This window comes from Heterocephalus glaber, unplaced genomic scaffold (assembly GCF_053883595.1).
Source record: "Heterocephalus glaber isolate CG9 unplaced genomic scaffold, H.glaber_assembly_v1.0 deba00001497, whole genome shotgun sequence".
NCBI lineage: Eukaryota > Metazoa > Chordata > Mammalia > Rodentia > Bathyergidae > Heterocephalus > Heterocephalus glaber.
The window spans coordinates 45,675,803-45,695,473 of NW_028258320.1; positions in this window are offsets into that span (position 1 = coordinate 45,675,803).

Below are 19,671 nucleotides of genomic sequence, written 5' to 3' on the forward strand. Positions count from 1 at the left end.
GCCCTGGAATTCATTTTAAAGGATAAAATTTAACAGGTTTGTACAAGTATGTTTTGAATTTACACCCCCTAAAAAGCATTTTTTAAATTAGCCTTCTAAGTATTATCACTTGCTCTGGCACTGTGCCAGTGGTTAATAAGAGAGTTAATATACAATGTTCCTCAGGACTGAATTTAAGAAAAAGAAAAACTAGCATTTCAGAACAGGGCAAGTAGTTCTGAACTGAGGTTGTTTTGAACTCCACGTGTCAGGTTAATCTTGATTGTCAGTTTAACTGGATTAACAGCCTGAAGAGGTGATTGGATAGAGGGCACTGGTTGAATGTGTTATTAGGAGCTGGAGCCAAGTTCGAGGAAGTGGGTCATGGAGGAATGATCTTGGAGATTATATTTAGTCCCTGGTCCCTTCCTCAGCTATCTGCTTCTGGGATGCCATGGGTTGAGTAGCCTCTGTTTTGCCCCCATCACACCCTTCTGCCACAGTCATGCATTGGAGCCAGCTGGCTATGGAATGAAACCAGGAGAAAAAAATAGACTTCTCCTTTTAAATTGCAGATATCAGATACGTTTTCCCAGTAACAGAAAGCTCACGTAACAAGTTGGTAACTATTCAAGCCCATTGTAAAAGACTTGGCCTGTCTGGCCTCAAGCAGCTTACACCTTGCTTGATAAATACAATTAGGACACTGGGAGCAATTAGGATGATATGATCTGGACTTCACAACATCTATTTTTAAATCCCTTGGATTAAAAACACACACAAAGTCAGTCAGTGGGCAGCATGTAGACTAGACTCACGCTCTCTAGGAAGGAATTGTGGCTACCCTACTCCTGTCCCTCCACCACTCTTCTTTACCTTATTCCCAAGACACTCTGCCCACAAGGTAAGGTAAGCATTGCCACTCTTAATTAAAGGAGCTCTTAATCTAGAGTTCATGAATCCCTGGCATGGTATGCAATTTATATGTAAAAATTTTCCTCTCTTCATGGGTTTTATCAATTACTCAAAAGGGTCCTGTCTGGTTTTTTGCTAGTGTTCCACTAATAGATTATGTTCATTTTTAAAAAATTTTTTAATTTTACAAAAGGCTTAGATTCACACTCATACATATACCTCACACCCAGATTCCCCTCTTAGTCTCATTTGACATTGGTATGGTACATTCCATATCATCAGAAATTAGCTATTTTACCTGTTACATTTTTTTTACTCTTTGAATTTTTCTTTCAACCTTACTTATATTGTTGAGAGGACATATTCCTATGCAAGATCAAGATACATCTTTCCATGTATCGAAATCTTTCAGGATGACCCTCAGTGTACTTTTAAAGTTTTCTTCATATAGATTTTACACATTTTTAAAATTTACTTCTTGTTTACTTCTTGTTCTTTCAAAAATTATCATAATTGTGAATGGAATTTGTTCTTCCACTGTATTTTTAACTGTTTATTATTGTATCAGTATTAATGAATGACATACTTAGAATCACATTTAGTTTCAAGATATTTTTAACTAAATTGAAAATAGTGAATCCATACTTGCATTTAAACATTTAGGTGAATAACATTGTTTAGAATAAAAAGCTATTTATTTTAAATTTTAAATTTTATAACCACCCAGAATTCCTTTGCTTTTAATAAAATTTACCTGATTTCTTTAGCTTTTTCAGATATACAGATAAATAGCAAAATAATTTTGCCTCCTTTCCAAAATGCATAGCTCTTATTTTATTTTCTCATTTTTTTATTAGTCCATCCAAAATTAAATAACATTGGTGTGATGGCTGACATTTTAATACTATATAACAGCAGTAATGATACATAAGGTATTTAAAATATACATCGTATTTCAGATATACTAAAAATCATAAATATACCGAACACGTGTACATAAACACATACATGTGCATGCCTTTAGTTAGTACCTTAGAGTTGTAAGAAAGTATGCTGGTGATTTTTTGATTGGAGGCTGAGAAAAGATAAAGTGTTGTCATATTTTAAGAAGATGAACCTAGTATCTGCAGGCATATCTAGTAATCCTCAATGGAAACTTCCTCTTTGCAGACTAATGAAAATCCAGCTCAGCATTAGAGATTTGCTCATTGAGCATGAAGATCAGAGGAGGGCTAGACATGAAACTCTGAAGCCTTGGAGGCCAAAAACTGCCCAGCCTTTCTTCTGTTGATAACTTGCCCCTTTAAGTAGTTGGTCATTCTCTGTGAGGCAGTAAAGGGGGTAGACCTGAGTGTGAGTTGTGACGGAATTCCCAAGTAGGAGGCTGGATGAGAGCTACTGCTTTCCAAGTTCCAGAGCTGACTACTGAGCATTTGGACAGCAATACCTGGAACAACTCTATTTGGTAATATATCTGAATTGTTACCAGAATTTGGAGCATTTGTTGTTTTCTTCATCAGAGCATGGGAGGTGTAGTTATATGGCCTTAGAACACTCTCCAAGGAGTAATTTTTTTTTTTTTTTGGTACCGTGGATTGAACTTGGGACCTTGTGCTTGCGAGGCAGGCGGTGGAACCACTGAGCTAAATCCCCGGCCCTCCAAGGAGTAATTTTTAAGGCCATTTTCTTCTGCATGTAAGAAACCAAGATATGATGTAATAGCAAGAGCCATTAACATGATTTCTGCAGTACCTTCTCTAAAAGCTATCCATCAGGAATCAGGGAAAATGGAGGTTTCTATCAGAGAAAGCACCAGGTGTAGCAAGATAGATGACTCAGTCTCTAACCTTTCCAAGTACCATTGGTGTAAAAGAACATCACTTTATACTAATGAAAGAGTCAAAGAGCTTTTTCACAGTTTTAATCTCATTTGAGAAACTTTATGAAATATAAAAGGAAAGTATTAGCTCCATGTCATAGCTGATGAAAACTGAAGCTCAAAATATTTAACTATTCAAAGTTACATAGTTTGTGGCAGAGATGAGAATAAAGCCCAGATATGTCATCTGTTTGCTTCTGGGAATTTTGACAGCCTTTATATTGGCCACAAACTGAAGAAAAAGGAAGAAAGGATAAAATTGGGTCACAGACAGTATATTAAACAAAAAGAACAGCAGAATAGAAACTATGAGTCCACTGCCCTATCGGGTTTTAATACTGTTTTATTAAACTTATTTCTAACTCTAGGTTACAGTCCAAAAATCTTGAAGACCACTACTTAGTCCTGGGTTCTTAAACAAATACATTAGAATCATCAGGATCTTAGGACCAAAAGATTCTGATTTTTAAATCTGTAATAAGAATCTAGAACCTGTGTTTGTAAAAGGCACTACAGGTGATTCTGATGGAGTCTGGAAACTTTGAAAAAATATGTCCCACGCAGAGCAGCAAAAAGCACTTTTTAGACATAAGCATCTTCTCCAAAATGTTCCTAAGACAGCAGGTAACATCCTTTGTCATATAAAATCACCCTAGTATAGATGTGCAAGATTGGGTGAAGTGACAGCAGAATGCAGCCATGTCCTTATGTTGGTCTGAAGATTATTCCTGTACTTTCCCCTTCCTATATACTGGGTTACTGAGTTAGGGACTGTTTTAGTTACTTTTCTCATTGCTGAGACAAAATACCCAACACAAGATTAAGGGAGGAAAAGTTTATTTAAGCTCACAGTTTGCAAAAGTTTCAGTCCATAGTCAACTGGCTCCAAGACAGGGGGCATGGCAGAGGAGTCCATGGCAGGGCAGGCAAGAGGCAGTAAGCATCACTAGCAAAGCAAGCATGCCTTCCTCTTTGCCTTTATATTCCCTCCAGACTACAAAGTTATTGATTGGTGCCACCCACACCCAGGGTGGGGCTTCTGTAGTCTATACCCAGAACTATGCTAAACCCATTTAGTTATCACACCCTCAATCCCATATCACACACCCTAGTCTAGCACCCATGATACAGCCATCTCCCAAAATCCTCACCTGTGAGCACCTGAGGCTTTGGGGGAACAAGCCATAACAGGGACATGCCCCAGGAAGGGTGATAACTATGAGCAAGGTCTGAATCTCTTACACAGTTAAGAGTCATCGGAACTCAGATCTCAACATATGACCTCAAGTTCTACTTGATCTTTACTTTTTTAATACAGTCACTAATATGATTGGGCACACTACTACTAGATTTCAGGCATTGTGCTGGACACTACAGGAAATACAAAGATGACTGCCCTGAGAGTCTTCACATGCAGCTGCCACCCCTACCCCAGTTCCCAACACACATAAGACAATAAAATGGCTCAGCAAACGTTTTGTGCCTGCTTTTGGCAGACATGCCTTAAGGATTTCAGATACTATCTCACTGCCTGAAATGATAGGGCTAAATACTCCAGTTTTATACCTGTCTTCTTTCACACATTTGAGAGAAATCTGTCTGGCCGGTAACCTGTCCATCTCTGTTCTCCTACCCCAGTGATGGTGAACCTATGGCACGTGTGCCTCAGTGGCCTGTTTGTATCATTGAAAGCTTGAAAAGGCTCGCCATCAGTATCCTACCCTATGTAGACCTCTCATGGGTGCGTGAATTATCAATCATACCTAGCATCCATGCAACTCCCTCCTGAAGAAGTAAGCATTCTTTTCTTAAATGCAAACTTCAATAAGTATAATTTATATACAATAAAATGTATACATTCAGTAAGTTTTGACAGATATATTCCCCTGTGTAACAACTACCACAATCAAAATATAGAGCACTTCTACTATGCTAAAAGCTTTCTCTGTGCCCATTGCTACCCAATCCTTCCTGTACTCAAGTCCTTGGCTCAAGAAACCACTGGGAAAAACATCTACAAAATATGGGATATACTTTTCTTTCCTAGAGTTCAAACAAGTAGAATTATACAGTATGTTCCCTTTTGTATCTAGTTTCTTTTACTTCTCACCCTGTTTTTGAGGTTCATCTATGTTGTTTGTAAGTACTAAGTTGTTGTTTCTAAGTACTATTTGGTTGGTACTTAACAGTATAAACAGGGGGCTTGAGGGGAGGAATGAGATAAAATAAAACTTACTTTACTTAACCTCTTTTCTCTGTTCTCCTTAAACTCATTTCTTCTATACTAAGAATGCTGGGTTTTGTTGTTGTTGTTGTTGTTTTTGTACTCCGGTCATTGTGCTTGCGAGGCAGATGGTGGACCCACTGAGCTAAATCCCCAGGCCTGAATAAAACTTATTTTAAAAAATAGAAATGAACTAAAATATTAGACCCAAAATAAGAGACTCAATCCAAAAATAGTCAACTGAAATGAATAGACCTCAGATGAAGAAGTACAAGTGGACAATAAATATATCAAAAAATATTCAGTATCTCTGGTGATTAGAGAAATGCAAATTAAAACAACATGGATTCTGTCTTGCTCCCAAAAGAATGGCTATCATCAAGAAATAAAATAATAACAAATGTTGGTAAGGCTTCAGGCAGAAAGGAACCCTTCCATATTGTTGTTGGGAATGTTAACTAGTACAACTGTTATGTAAATTAGTATGGAGATTACTCAAAAAACTTAAACTAGAAATCCCATTGAGAGCCGGGGATTTAGCTCAGTGGTGCCCCCACCTGCCTCGAAAGCGCAAGGTCCTGAGTTCGATCCCTGGTATCCCCACCCCCACCCCCCAAAAAATCCATCAATCCAGCTATACCCCTTCTAGATATCTTTCCCAAAGAGTTAAAGATATCATAGCATAGAAATACACACATGCCCATATTTATAGCAGCACCATTCACAATAGGTAAATCTTGGAAGTGGCCTATATGTCTATCAACAGATGAATGGATAAAGAAAATGTATTTTTTTGTACAATGAAGTAATATTATGCCATAAAGAAGGATAAACGAGTCTTTTGTAGGAAAATGGATGTGCCTTGAGACCATAATGTTAGATGAAATAAATCAGACACACAAGCTTAAATATTGTATGGTTTCTCTTATATGAGAAACTCAAAATATAAATAAAGAGAAAAATAAAAGATAACAGGAAATAGGGAGGTAGATCTTTTTTCAAATGAGAAGGGAACCAAGAGATAGAAGGAGAGGGGAAAGTGGGTAAGGGATAGAAAAAAGAATTGAGGTAAGTTATGTACATGTACCAGTTCTCCATGAGGAATGTGATCATTTTGTGTTGCAAACATGTACTAATAAAAAATGAAAATTGGTAAAAAGAAAAAAACTATATTAGAAATTAATGATAAATTGTATTCAGCTTCATTAGTGCCTGCATTCAGCCATCTATCTTTTCAATGCTAAATTTCTCCCTCATTGAACAGACATTTTTCTAGTGCCTTGAATGTATCAGGCAATGTGTTAGCCACTGGTTAAATGTAACCTACATAACTTGATTCTGGGCTTATGTGCCTAATTTTGACCCTGGGAAAAGAAATCATTTAGTGTAGAATTCAACAGCAATTCTACTTTTGTATTGGAATGTAAAAACTATTTGAGTCAGTGTTAAACTTATTAATGTGCCGAGGCATCTAGAATCTTGGTGTTCTTTATAGGTTTCATGACTAATGTATTTCATTCAATAGTATGATAATAAGTAAGATGGCTGTTATTACAGCTTATATGTACAAGTCCCCCAAGAGCTTCATACACTCATAGGCAGGGCTTTTGGAAGGTGACTGTATTATGGGAAAGCTACAACTGACTTGCTGTTAGGAAAAGGGGGTGGTTAGAAGTGAGTTATTAGGGGCATGGCCTGGCAGGACATATTTCTCTCCTTGGGCCCTCTTTTCCCTCTCTGCTTCTTGGCTGCCATGATGAGAGGAGCTTGTCCTCTGCTATGCCCCTTTGCCATGCTCTTTCTTCTTTGGAGCCAGTCAACCATGAACCTAACATGAGCCTAATTAAACCTTTCCTCCAAGTAGTGGCAAAGAAAGTGACTAAGACAGCTGCCTTGGCCAAGATAACACATCCATGTTCATGTCAGAAAGATCTAAAAGAAAAGTATATATTGAAAAAAGGGAGAGGGTTGTTTCCAGCTACATCTGTTACATCTTTCCAAAAGTCTCCAGAAGATACCTTCTGTTTTATTAGCTAGGACTGGATCACGTGACATCCATAGTTGAAAGGAAGCTAAAGAGAGTCTCACAAAAAGCAATAAGGTGTCATACTGGACACACATCAATCATGATTCATAGCCCCAGGCTGACACACTGACATTGCAAATGAAACTAAGGTTCTGATAACAAGAAAGCTGGAAGAAGTATATGCTGGCTTCTCACTATGATGTCTGCATGGAGCCTCAGAATGACTCTGGCACAGATATGGTAGGGTAAGCAGTGAAAGGTAGGATGGGAGAACGCATTCTAGTAGATGGGTACAACTTCTCTTTATCTCCACTAAGTTCTCTGGAGACTTCTAAAAGTTTCACAGAATTGGTACACTTTTGTTAACAAATGAATTCAGGCTCATGAAGTTATAGTTATGTACTTTATCCCAATAATTACAAAACAAGATACAGACAGCATTTGCAGGTTCCCTGCAAAAGGGCTCTCTCAAACCTTAGTGCCTAAGTAAAACATAATTTTTATTGGAAGCTCCTTTGATTTGTTACTTGAAATGGTATCCTAATAAATATTTCCCACAGAATTCAGTATTCTCAACAAAATAAAGGCTGATAAGGATAACTGGGCCTTCTCCACTGGAATAGTCCTACCACAGTATACATCTTATAAATATGAACAAACTGCAAACACCTCTTCTGCCAACCTGAAATCTGGAAAGGAAGTGAAGCTACACATTCCTTAGTTTAGAAATGGGCACATAATCAGAATTTGGCCAATAAGACATAAGAGGCTCCTTGTATTTTTCTAACAATGTAGACCAAATGTTGCCAGCTCTGGATGGGATGCCCGGATCTGCTGTAGCCATATTGTTGCAGATCGATGTTCAAGTGATAATTACATACTTCACCCCACCCCCATTGTAACACAAAATATAACAGAGGATTAGGAATGTAGTTCAGAGGTAGAGCGCTTGTCTAGCATTTGTGAATGCCTGGGTTCAGTACCAGCACCAGAAAAAAAGACTGAGAAAGTGGGAAATAACTTGTGTTTTTGATGACATCATTGTGCCTGTGAATAGAGGCAATCAACCTTGAAGCCTGCCCCATAGCTAGAGTTTCTGTTATATAAATTAATTTTATTAATCTTCTTTGAGCCTGGATTTCTGTTACTTTCAGCCAGAATTGTGATAACTAACAGAGATAGCTCTGTAATTTCCTGTATTCTTCCCCAATATGGGCAGATATATGTACATTTCATTGTATCATCCTCAGAATGGTATCTTTTGGATACCTGAATAATCTCATTTAAAAGATTTCTTTTTATACACATCCTACTCCCTACTTACTTTTCTAAAAGCTAAAATGTTCATGCTCCCCATATCTTTTGAAGATTTATTACATTCATGGCTCCTACTCTTGCAGCTACTAGTGCTGCCGAGGCTATAAATAGTACTGAACATGATTTTTGAAACAAATAAAATTTCAGCTAATTACACCTATCCACCTGGGTACCATAGTTTGTGAATGTCCTTAACCAGTAATATGAAGCACTGCACATCTTACAAACTCAATCAGATGTATTGCATGGTAAGTGTCCTTTTTCACAATTTACTGGCCAAACTTCCACTAGCACAGAAAATGTGCAGAAGAAGATAAACACTTTCTTCCTGGGATTTTACCACAGGTATGTGTCTTTAGGAATAAAGTCAAAATTTGCACTTGGATTACAGATGGCTGCAGTTACAGAAGAATGGAATAAAGGAACCATTAAGAATAATAACAATTGGGTCGGGGATTTAGCTCAGTGGTTTCGCCGCCTGCTATGTAAGCGCAAGGACCCGAGTTTGATCCCCAGTACCAAAATAATAATAATAATAATAATAATAATAACAAAAGATTATTCCATTGGCCCCTAAGCTAAAAGATCTCAAGCTTGTTTACAAAAATGAATTTTATTCTAAAACTGAGATACTCTTCAGTTTCCAGGCTGATTCTCAAGGGTTGAAGACTCAATTCTCCAACTTGAGGGTTAAGTGTTCATATTTAATGTACATAACACATCAAGGACAGTTTAGACTGTACAGTATATAGTCTTCTATGATCTTTTATAAATATATATTCTTTGTCCACCTATAGCCAAGAATATCTTCTCCAAATCTGGCCTCAATCATCATCTACTTATTCTCTCCTCCAACCGTCCAGCCCTTCTAGTTGAATATTCTCTCCAACCACAGGTCCTCTGCCACGTTAGCACCTTTATCATATGCATACTTTCCTTTCCTCTTTCCCTAGTTAACATATTTTCAGCTTGAGTATCATTTTAAGACTTCCTGGGCTCCCTAACACAATAAAATTCTCTTGTTATGGACAATCATAGAACCTAATTCTTCCATGTGTAATATTCATTACATTTGCATTTTATTCTTGTCTGTGATTTTCTGGTTACTACTGATTCATTACACTAAGCCATTAGCTTTTTGAACAGGGGTTTTATCTATTTCTACTCATCACTTATATGCCCAGCCTTGAATCCAAAGTGGTTGGGTTCAATGCCAAATATGTATTCATTGTATGAAAAAAAAAACTGGGAAACTTTATCTCCTGTGAAACAGCACTAAAAGAAACATGAATTTCATCATTGTCTCCCCTAGTGTTCCCAGTTACTAAAGGAACCCTATTATGGAATCTCTTAACTAGAAGATTCTTTAAAAACATGTTATATAAGATAGAGCTGCATCTTCTTAACACCCACTCATTTTGCAGGGATGGTAAAACCTGGATGGTATAAAGAGAAAGTGTCCAGAAAGCAAATGCTTCATTACTTGTGACCACAAAATATCAACACCAGGGCAGTTTCCTTCTCTTCTCACTAGAAATAACTTCAAGTGAAGAATTATTCAACTGCCTTTGCCAAAGAAGCCCCATGTCTCTGAAGATGATATCCTGTGAATTCTAATAGAAGCTAGAACCCTATTCAGTGTAATCACAAAGTAAATATATCAGCCCTATCATCTCCTTTTTAATGATGTTTCCTGAATCTTAGTCTTGAGAATTGGTTTAGACGTCTTAATTTTAAATTTTGTACTATTTATTTAGTGGTGCTGGAAATCAAACTTGGGGCTTTGCACACAATGGGTAGTTACCCTCCACTGAGCTACACCCAGCCCAGTCTTTAATATCTTGAAGAAAGTTTTCAATGTTTGCAAAATTTCTCTTCCAGGGAAAACTGTTTTCATTTTCACTCTCCATAGATTTTCTTCTTTATATTGAAGTGCTTTGAGGGAATTTTTTTTTCAGTGTTCCTATAAAATCTAACAGAATAGGCTGGAGGTTCTGAAGCAGTTTCTTTTGTTTTGTTTTGTACTGGGGATTGAACTCGGGACTTTGTGCTTGGGAGGCAGGTGGTGGAACCACTGAGCTAAATCCCTGGCCCTCTTTTGGTTTTTTCAGACAGCCTCTTGCTATGTAGTTTGGGCTGGCCTTGAACTCAGGACCTCAAACTTACAGCAATCTTCCTGCCTCAGCCTTCCAAGTGCTGGGATTACAGGTGTGCATCACCATGCCTGGTTTGAAGCAAAGTTTCTTAATTGAATGGTAACCAGGTATTGAACATTCTGTGAAACACTTGATAATGTATTCTAAGTGTTGAGCAGATGCTTGGGAGTGCATTTTTCTGGAGAAAAAGAGTTCAGATATTGCATCAAATTCTGTCTCTAGTAAACTGCCTTGCATGTATGTCACAGATGCTTTATATATATGAATGATTTTTAAAATTTATTCATCTTAGGGAGTGGGGACATGTACATATCTTCTTTTTATTCCCCTTCCCCTCCTGTCCCTCCTTCCCTTCATCTCTAGATCCCATTCCATTTTTTTTTTTTTAGTTCATGTTTGCAACACATAATGATTACATTCATTATGGGTTGTTGATACATGTAAATGACACATCTTAAATCTTTTACATCCCCCTTTCCCTCTCCACCTTCCACCTCTTGGTCCCCTTTCCATTTGTAAAACATCTATCTCCTTGTTTTATCAGTCTTTTACTTTGCTCTGTATGTTATACTTAGGATTTCTTCTGTGAGAGAAACCATGATATTTAAGCTTGTGTGGCAGATATTTTTCACTTAATATATTTTCAAGGTTCATCCATTTTCCTACAAATGGCTCAAATTTATCTTTTTTTTTTTTTGGTACCAGGGGAATTGAACTCAGGACCTTGTGCTTGCAAGGCAGGTGGCAGCACCGAGCTAAATCCCCAGCCCAGCTTTAGCTCAAGATACCTAGAAGGGGAATAGCTGGGTCAAATGGAATTTCTATTTTTTGAGAAATTTGCATACTGATCCCCATAATGGTTGTACTTGTTTACATCCCCACCAGCAATGCAGGAGGGTTCCTTTTCCACTGTAGCCTTACTAGTGTTTGTTATTTTATTTCTTAATGATAGCTTTTCTTTCTGGAGTGAAATAGTGTTCACTTTGCATTTCTTAATGGCTAGCGATACTGAACTTTTTTTCATGTATTTATAGGCCACTTGTATTTTTTCTTCAAATGAATAAGAATCCTCTAAGGAACTGAGGTCTAATGGCCAAAGAAATGAGCCACCAAGAAAAAATGGTATCCCCAAATACAAGGAGAAACTTACCCAAAGAGAATGGTTAAACTTCATCTGTTGAGCAGAGGTCAAGTCAGATAATGCCTGTGAACTACTCGGTGGACTGAGAAACAAAATGGTACTTTATGACCTTTAAAACTGGTATTTTTAGTTGGGATAAAATATTGCAATTGGTTGAAGAATAAAGAGGAAGCACAAATAAGAAACTGGGGAAAGAAAACTTTTTCATCAGCCATTGTCTGGAAAGTGAAGCAAGAAACAGAATGGGGAACAACAAATTGCTACAGGGAGGTTTTATTTCTTTTCTTCTAATATATAAGACTTGAGAATGCCCAAATGACAATGTGAAAAAGCCACAGATGAAGCAAAAGTCCTAAAAACCAGGAATGGGATATCCAGAGCCTGGGACAAGATGATGATCACGTTTTTCAAAGGAATGGGTATCAATGAAGTAAGTTTGAAGGCTTGGGGGCACTAATTTGAGTGTTTCCATCTTATGGTTCCTTTTCTCTGAGAAAATGGGAGGTAGAATAATCTGCTGAGAATGAAAGGGTGGAGGACTTGGTCAGCAGGTGAGAGGAAGATGTTTAAGGAGCTCCTGCAGCTAGGAGAAGTGACAGGAGCTAGTTGGGAGACTGACACAGGAAAATCATCTAAGCCCAGGAGTTGGGGGCCACTCCAATATAGCAAGACTATGGTTCACCAAATGAAAGAAGAGGGGAGGGGAGGGGAGAAAGGAAAGGGAAAGGGGAAGGTAAAGGACAAAGAAAAGGAAACAGGGAAGGGAAGGGAAGGGTTGGGTTCCCACGGAGAATGGGATGAAGAGAATTGTTGAGCAGTCAGGAACATGAACTTGTAATGGTACTAATTTTTTCCACTGTACAATTTTTCTCTAGGAAATCTTTTGAGAAAAGTGTTTCTAAAAAAGCCTCCAACTCTCCAAGATGCATCATATAAAGGTACAAGTTCCCAATGAGAAATGTAAATGTATTGTATACCTAAAATGTACCAATAAAAATTTTTTAAAAAGCCTCCAATTCACTTCTCTGTTGAAAATTGAGTAGCAAACTCAGATTCAGAATTTGGGGTGGAAGCATTTATGTGAGTATTATATGCAGGAATTATAATAAATCTAAGACTAAAAGTGAGAAGTTATTGGTGTTATTTGAAATATACAGAAAATATAATCTCATCTTTTTAAATATCCAAGAACGGCAGTGGGAAAGTTTTTTTGTACAAGGAACCCATAATAATTATCAAAGGAAAGACCTAAAATACCTACATAGAGGGCCCTATTAGTTGTCTATTAACTGGAACATGAGCTCTCAAGTGCATTATCCTGTCACTTTGAGGGATGTGTCAAAAAAGAAAAAAAAATCTAAGACAGAAAGAGGGACATCAGAGAGAGAACTACAGAGGAAAAACTCTTGGAATGATTGTTCTAAAAGCAGATAGAGGACTCTTTCCTCTATTACCTTGCCAATTAAGCCAAGTCGAGGCTCTAAAATCATTAAGCAGGGGTAACAGCTTAATCCCCAAACTGATGCATATTGTTTTAGTTTTTCCTCTCCTGTCTACAGACACTCAGAAGCAGCTCGTGGTATTAAATAACTAATCAGTTACTTCTCTCTTTATCTGTTTCCTTCTCAAAGACCTACCAAGAGAGTTAGTTTCTAAGACAAGAGCCCTGGTGAATTCACACGGGGTAGAGGATGGGGGATTTATAGTGATTCATTCAAAGAAAAACAAAGATGGAGAAGAAAGGTATGAAAATATTGAAATTTTTAAAGATAAACAAATTTTAAGGTAGCACAAAGCAATTTTTGTATATTCAAAATATGTTCTAATTCTTTAAAGCTGTTTGCTATATACTTAATGATAAATATCACTTCTTCAATTCTCCAAGATTGCAGGCTAATGGGCCTTTGACTAATAAACGGAAACTTCCATGGAAACCTCATAAAGTGAATTACTTTATTTGAACTCATAAAATAATTTCTAATGGATTGCTGGCCTTATTCTCTCTGGGTTTGTTGAATCCAGGAAAGTATACATTTTTACACTCTGCAAGGAAATAAATTGAAATAGAAGTGAATGCTATGTCCCTCTCTTTATGAACAGGCAGCAACTCATAAAGAAATAAAAACTGTGTTTTGTGGGCCGGGGATTTAGCCCAGAGGCACCAGAAGATTTAGCCTGCCTCACAAGCGCAATGTCCTGAGTTCGATCCCCAGTACCAAAAACAAAACAAACAAACAAAAAACCCCTGTGTTTTATGAAGAAAGATCGTGAGAAAACTGATGGAAATCCACAGACATTAGTGGTTAATATTCATCTAGTAATTATTTTAGTGGTAGAAATTATAGTGGTTACATAAATGAATTTATTCCATAGTTAGTCTTTAAAAATTGGGTATACAAACATACACACTTTTTGAATTCTCCAAGGAACATTATACTGTAATCATATTTAACAACTGACAGTATTTTGAACATTCTGTATCTATCCATCACTAATATAATGCTGGATTTCATGTTTAAATAAACTACTACTGTTTGAAAGTAAGATTTAAAAAAATTTGTCCAAACCCCTTCCTGATGATATCTCATATGTTTCTGGCTTTTTCTGGCCTCCACACCATTCAGCTGATTATCTAAAGAGAACAGTCTACAACTCCGTAATTCCAGTGCTCCCTTCCTGGCTCTAACTGCAAGTCACCAAACCTCCATTAGACAGACTATAAATATCCCTTAAATAATTTCTCTACATTATCTTATACCTGCCCACCTCAAAACTTGAACGTTTTTCTGCCTATTCAAATAATTATAGCTTTTAAAATTTATTAACTCAAAAACCTTTCATACTATTTGCACATTTCCATAGTATAACAATTTAAAAACTATCAAATAATGTTTCCAACTTTTCTTAAAATGAAGATATCTTTATAAACAATGTTCCTAATATGTTGCCCAGTTTAAAATAAAATCAGGCTCCTTGTTTTAAAGTCTGAATATGTCAGTGTTTCAATTTTATAATGCCTCTTAAGGAACAGAAAGCACTTCATACTTGATTACTATCAGCATCAGAAAAATGGTATTTCAAAAAAGATACTATTTGTTTATAACTGCATTTAAATTTTTTTTTTCTGGTACCAGGGATAGAACTCAGGACCTTGAGCTTGCCAAGCAGGTGCAGTACCACTGAGCTGAATCCCCAGCCCTATAATTGCATTTCTGAATGCAAAAAATGGTGGCAAAATATTTTTGCACTATTGATACTATTACATGTCAAACTGTAAACAATTTTTTAAAAATCTGTTATTGGGCTGGGGATTTAGCTCAGTGGTTTCGCTGCCTGCTGTGCAAGCGCAAGGACCAGAGTTTGATTCCCGGTACCAAAAAAAACCAAACCAAACAAAACTGTTATTTGTAATATGAAATGAAGACTTGATTTTAGCAACTCTTTACTGAGCGTTGACTGACTACGTGCTAAGTATTGTTTGGGGTATTAAAGATTCACATATGAAAAAATTAAAAATTGTTTCCACATTTCCACTTCCATAAAGCTTTTATCTTATTTACATTAGAAAACACATAATAGAGCAGTAAAATGTTATAAACGTGCAGATGTCCTAGAATCTGGGTTGAAAAGGAACTCACCAATCCCAATATGCATATCATTTTACATTTTGACATCTCAGAAATCAGTCACATCCTACAATGTGGTCAGATCAGGAAGCCATAGAGATGAAGCTATCACTACCAGTGATGTAACAAAACTTACAGAATGAGTATCAGAGGAAGAAATGGTAAAAAGCACCCTTTTAAGGGTTCTTGATGACTCAAGATTCAATAAAACATAATAGTTCAAAGTATTTTTATTACATATGAGGAAAATTAAATCCAGAGAGTTTAAATCATTTGTCCCAATTCATAAAGCAGAGTAAACAAGAGTCCGGGTCTGTGTTCCATTTTCATTCTTCTTCTACCAAGTGTTAAGGTGAGACAAGGATGTCATATAAGATAAGTAGATAAGAACATGGCTCAATTTCTGTGGCCATGGGCAAGGAATTTACTCTTTGCCATGGTTACTCCATCTATTAAAATAGCAATTTAATAAACCTCAGAGTGTTACTCTAGGTATTAAGATAATGTATGTATAGCATTAACTGCACAGATTGGCAAATGCTGAGTGCTCCATAAATGCCAACTGCTTAAGATCAAACTTTATATCCAGTAGAACATATTTAAAGTTATCTTCAATTACCCCACAAGTAGATGAAGCCCACATCTACGTATATGACTAAAATACGAGAAAACTGAATAGACTGGTAAAATGTTTGAACTAATTAATACAATAATTTCCACCTTAACACTGCTTTGTCCAGGTAGTGTACCAAGAACTCACTAGACTTACCTGCAAGAAACTATACGAAAAAGAATGCAAGCCATCTACGACCATTACATTAAACACTTTCATGTCTGTAAAGGCATTTATAAGCACAATTTCAATCAGCTGCAGCATTTAGCGCACTTTTTATCACAGCTCATAAGGACTTCCAGAACTGCTTCAGAAAATGACAAGAACAACGGGATATGTATTTGAAGTGGGGGTGGGGTTATGTTCAGGGGAATTAATAACAATATGTCTTTTACTGTAATAAAAATTTTTAAGTTTAAATATTAACTATATTTTGATCACTCCTTGTATAATACACACATGTACAAAAAACATAAGTTCTGAAGGTTAAAATGTACTACAGGAAGATGATTTGGTCAAAAGATGAGATAACTTCATTACAGTACTTACGTATATTAAGGCACTTTCTCATCCATTACCAACTTAGTGCTTTACATATGGTATGTAATTGTAAAAAGAAATCCAGGTGCTTTCTAATGTTGTTACTTTCTGTTCAGATAATGGGATGTTCAGAAAAGGGGGTAAAGGCCCCCCCCCTTAAGCTTTTTTAGGTCAACTCTTCAATTTTGGGAGTTTAAGTGAAAATCTAAATCATAAAATACTATTACGTAGAGTCAGCCTGCTTTAAATATTAGTTTATACATTTTTGTTTTTATAAACAGTAAACATTTCTCAAATCAGCTCATTACATATCTCAGGCAAATAAAAATAGTTTCAACTGAGACTCTGAATCCCAGATAGAGTTAAGTGCTTAAAAAGTAATTTTAATTACTAGGAAGAGTTAATGAATCAACTCACACTTGTTCCTGTTTCACTTGATGATAAAACCTAAAGGGGAACTTACAGAGAGTAAAAGTAACTCAAACTAATATACCCAGAATGTATTTTCAGAAGCTTCTGGAAATTAAAGCCTTATTAAGAACAACTCTTTCTTTCTGTTACAACTAATTGCAGAGCAGCAAAATTCAAGTATTTTCTGAATATTTTCAATATTAATCTATTCTCATTACTTTATAAGAATGATTTTGTTAAAAATCTCACAAGCACTAGTACATCCAAATTTAAACCTTAAAGAAAACTATCACATGGTTCAACATGTGAACTTTATTAATTCTGAAACGTAAAATTAGCATCAGCTTCATCATGTTTGAGATTTTAAAAAATAACTACCCTGCTCTATAGTCATCGGAGATATTTTCTACGATCAAAGTCTATCTGGGAGAGGACAGACTGGTTGCATGTAGTTAGATCAGTAATAAAGTCTTATGACCAATTCGGAACATCTCAGCTGAAATGATAAAAGACTAGGACTCAATGGGGTTGTCAGATGCAGGTTGTATTTAGAGAACCCTAGCCTCCGCTGCCCTGGAGTCCCCAGCGCGCCTCACCTCTCTCCCTGGCAGCCTCCGGCCAGGCCCTTCCTCCCAGAATACTGTCCCACTGCCGGCCCAGCTACAGGCTGCAGAGTGACGAGAACAAAACTTTAGCACACTAAGACGGGCTGGCCCAAGACAGGCGACTTCAGAAAAACCTGGCAAGTTATTAGGAAGCGTGTACAGTTCATGGAACTGTTTGAGGGCACCCTGCCGCCCGGAAGTCTCATCCTTTATGTCTTAACCACCTTTCTTGAAGCCCACGCTCGAAGCGCCATCTGGGCAACCCCAGACTCGATCTCCATGGGGGAGGGGGTTTCACTGGTGGCAGCCATGACAGTTGCATCCGGGTATTCCGCCTCCTTTGTCTTCCGGAAATGACACAGCGCGGAAGGATCCGCGTTGGGCTGCGGGAGTTTGAGGTGAAAGGGCTCCAGGAGTTTGAGGTGAAAGGGCTCCAGGAAGTGGGTGCGATAGAGCAGCTGAGGGAGGACCGGTGGGAGATTTCAGTCCTTTTGCCAACCAATACGTTTCTGCGTGTCAAGCGTTGTGCTCCGTAGCAGCATCGTTGTGCCGTTTTATCCTTTCAGCATCTCAAAGAGGCAGAAGCTATTACCAGTTTTATTTTATCATTGTGGGGAAACTAAGGCTAAGGAAGGGCAAATACTTGGTGAAGCTGGTCTAACCCAGACACTACCTATTCCCTGGTGATTTCTTTGGGGGAAGCTCGAGTCCCTGGAGTAATTGTCCTGCTATGTTACTTCTGCAAGTATCCGTTTCAGCTCAGCATCCTGTTGCCCAAGAAATGGCAAGCCCAAGCCACAGCTGCTATAATATTAGACTTTTTATTCTGCCTTCTTTGGGGTACGGGCTTTTCAAACTCTGGTGTTAGGGATCCAGCTTAGAGCTTTGTACTGGGGTATGTTTTTAATTAATTTGTTTCAGTTTCAAAGCTCATCCCCTATCCCCATGTTCTATTTACCACTGTTGCTTATTAGTGACCTCAAACAGTGAGACACAAAAAAAATGCAGTGGGAAGATTGACGAGAGAAATGAGACAGGATCAGCAGAAGATTTGGCGTAATAAAGAAAGATGCTAATTTGGGGGTTGAATTTGATTTGGAAATCCAAGGTAATGAGTAGCAACCTTCTTATCCAAGTCCTGGCACAGCCTGGTTGCCCACTAAAGGGTAGATTCACAAATACTGTACAACTTTCCTGCTCACAGATTCAGCACCCACAATAACTCTTCCCAAAAATTCACCCTTGTGTTCATATTTTAACAAAAATTTGGTGTAGGTGAACAAGGAATGTAAAGTAAAATTCCATATTTCCCTCAATGTTTCCTCTTATCATAATGTTCATTCATCTCATGATTAGTAACATAACTGGATATTGAATTGGATATTTTACCTGTAACATCACAGTGTAGCAGCTCAAACACCAAAATGAGTGACAAAAATGCATATTTTCAAAAGAAGTATCTATGTTAGAGTCCTCTGAGAAAGTGTTAGAATGCAATTAAATGTGAGGGAATTGTATTAGAAAAAAGCATTTATGAGTGAGAATGAGAGAGAGCCAGGGAATGCTCTAAGAGCCAATAAACAGTCTGAAACTGAAGGAGAGAGAACAGGAAGGTTGGTGACAGCGTCTTAGGCTGGGAAGCAGTCTTAAGGAAGATTCAGCAAGATCATTGTGAGTCCTCAATCTAAAATCACCTGTCATAGCAGTCCTCCTTATTACCAGCCTGCCTTATTATCAGTACTGCACTCAGTCACTAACTATAGTAACACAATAGGTACAAATTTGGCCAAGGATTTCTAATGCAGCACCTCAGGCCTTGATTAATTTTGCTTCTTGTATTTGGCAACCACAATCCAAGAACTGGTTTTACAATTATTGAAAACTTTCACCAGTTCCAAGTCTTGAAAGACATTTTTTTAAAGAGACAATATCATTAGGAGGCATTTTGTAGACATTATGCTTCCCCAATCTCCTTCAAGTCTAGTGAGAGGGGCTTCATTTTAAAGAATTTGATAAGTGTGCCCTGATTTTGAAAGGCGCAATACTATTCTGGCTCACATCTGGGAAATTCCAAGAGAAGGGAGATGGACCAGTGAGAATTTTTGGCAGAGTGAGGGAGGGTACATGGGGATCAGCTGTCACTGCCATAGTTCGTCAGGGCACGTGATACTAGAGTGTTTCTTGTGTATCAGATGTGGCTCACATGAGACAAAAAGTTGCCCTGGAGCCTTTTTGATGC